Below are 3,115 nucleotides of genomic sequence, written 5' to 3'. Positions count from 1 at the left end.
GGAAAATAATATCTTTAAATCAAATTTGGAACCTGATGTGGAATAAGTAGTTCAAATAAATAAACTAAAATAAACCTAAATTTAGACTCAAGTAATAATAATCTAAACTCTCTAACTTGACTAAACTACTCACCGGCAAGTGAACCGGTCGACTCTAGCAAAGAAAAGCAAGTTCGGATGTCGAACCCACAAGGACTCTAATTAATTACGTTAACGACTTTAATTAGACTTGACACTGACACGACTTAACTATTGTTGTGTTTTAGGGGGGGGGGGTTACTAAAATCCTAAAATTGAAATTAAAATAAAATTAAACTATGAAACGAACAAGAACTAAGGTTTAATTCAAATGAGATTAACGACTACCTAGGCTTGAATCAAGTTTAACTAGGAATGGACTTCTAACGGTACTATTGTGGTATGGAATCGGGATCGTAAAGTACTAAACCCTAAGGTATTTCAAGCTAAGACTTCCTGACCCTTCTCAGGAAGAAACCTAGGAAACCCTACAAGGCTGTTATGACACCAATTGTTAGACTTCCTCTCAGTCCTCTAACGACTCTAAAAGTGGCCTAATACGACTATCTACCTCTCAACGCGACAGTCTAGGGCAATCCTAGATTCTAACTTGGTTTAATAGACACAGATGCAATTAGGGAACTAAGATCGACTTCTTTCAAAACCTATCTTAGCTATATATCGCACCAAGATCTACTAACTAACTCGAGCCTCTCAGCGACAAGTTAAGCAGAACACTTAATTCTAATTGAATTTTAGTTAGTGTTTCTAAGGCTATCGGCCGATTTACCCAAAGATCATCCGAACCCGCAAAGGTATGAATAATCAACACAAATTCATTATGTGAAAGGCATCCACCAAAATTTGTATGAAACGGCAAATAATCAACAATCAAAATTAAATATGCATATGCACCAAATGAATAATCAACACAAATTCATTATGTGAAAGGCATCCACCAAAATTTGTATGAAACAGCAAATAATCAACAATCAAAATTAAATATGCATATGCACCAAATCAGTTGTTTTAGAATTATTTACTTTCAAAGATCAATCCATAACCAAAAATAGAAACCGTTAAACATCCAAACTTTATTAAACTATCATCTAACCTAGGTAGTAACGAAGGTTTTAGCCTGAAAACATAGTTTTTAAAATCAAAACACAAGTTTCAAAACAAGAATTCATCACAAAAGTATCGAAACAAGAAAATAATGAAAACCGGGAGATAAGACCCGAACAATCTTCTTTCCTATGCTCCGTGCTTCAACAGGATGATTCCCGCAAGCCAAAGTACTCCGAAAAGCGTAAAATCAGCTCTGAAAATCGCCTAGGGTTTCTTGAATTCGTAAGTTGTTGTTAATGAATGATTATCTCTTGATTATATACTAAACCCTAATACGTAACAAAGGATTCTCGTCACCGTATGAAAATTCAGAATTCCTTTGTTTGATGATGGCGCTACGTGACGATGGAAGGGTATGGCCGTGGCGCGACGCCACGGACGTTTTTCACAGAATGTTGCATGAATTTCCCAGCTTGAACTCCCAAAAACTTCAAAATAATTCCAACTTTTTTTCCAAATAGTTCCGGGACTTGGTGTTTAAGCATTGTAGCTCGTTTTCACTCCTTTTTTTCAGCAACATTATGTACCAAGACCTCGAAAAATGCAATTATATCAATAGCACGTAATTCTAACTAAAAGTAAACTATAAATAATGATAACTTGTACAAACTATACACGAATAAAGGATGTATTTTGCAATACATCAAATATCCTCACACTTACTCTTTTTTCGTCCTCGAAAAAGAATTATGCAACAGATTCAGAGACGAATAATCACTTGGGTCAAAAAATTATTTATATCTTATTAAAACCAAGGCTTGCGTTAGCCGCGATTGCGAATATACTTGTCCCTTTAAACCCGAATCCCATCCTAAGCCCTTATCATGTATATTTAATTTAAGTGCGGTCAATCTACCTAGGGCCTCACACTAGAATCTATGGTCCACCTACTCCCACCTCAAGCTTATAGGACTAAAGGAACGATCACTAGACCAATTCCCAACCGTCGTATATCAAAACCAAGAGAGTTTACAATCAAATTTTTTTCTTTTTCCATTTTTTCCGCTTTTCTCTTTTTTTTTTCTTTTCATGAGCTTAGACGATGCTTTCCCTAACCAAGAAGCAATCCGGCTGTAGAGTTGCTATCCCCAACTCGGATTACTTAAGCTTCGGTACTTTTTCACTTTTCTTTGCACAGTCGATTTCACACACCCTAGCGGTAATCCGGTTGTAAAGTTACTATCCCCAACCCAGACTACATAGGAATGCACTACTTTCATTCAGTTTCTAGCTCACTTTTATTATTCTATTTTTTTCGCATGATCACAAACTCTAACAGTTTTAACTTATAACGGTGCCCCTTATACTATTATCGGCAGTTTTGATTTCCCATATCTCCCAGGCGAAAACCCACTAGTAGACCGACAATTAAGGCATATTAGCTCAAAGGGACTTAGAACCAAACTCGGGCCTATCCACACATCCCTAACTAGACGCAAGCTCGATTTATTATAATATTATATTATTATTATTATTATTCGAACCCAAGCAAAATACACCTTTTCTATCATTTTCCGTTTTAAATATGCAAACTTCTCATATCGAAGGACATTTTTCTGATTTTTTCAATTTTTTTTGGATTTTCAAATTTTTTAATTTTTTTGTATTTTTCAATATTATGACTCGATTATTTACATGTATCCCATCCCCACACTTAAAGATTGCATTGTCCCCAATGCAAGAATGGAAATACGACTCAATAACTATCTAAACACTAAAAACCAATAGACTACTAACGAACTAACTAAATAAATAACGAAATAAATAAATAAAATACAACAACAGAAAGGGAAACGACTTAGCTGATATGTGAGACTGTCAAGGTGCCAGTTGTTTCCACATAAGCCCTCCAATTCGATACGCGCTCAGCAAACAACTCTAACCTCGGACACGCAAACGAAAGCGGCTAACATAATCAACCTATCAGTCATCAACACAAACTACCAGAACATAATATATATATATATAT

This window comes from Helianthus annuus, chromosome 12 (genome assembly GCF_002127325.2).
Source record: "Helianthus annuus cultivar XRQ/B chromosome 12, HanXRQr2.0-SUNRISE, whole genome shotgun sequence".
NCBI lineage: Eukaryota > Viridiplantae > Streptophyta > Magnoliopsida > Asterales > Asteraceae > Helianthus > Helianthus annuus.
Note: the sequence above shows the minus strand (reverse complement) of the source record.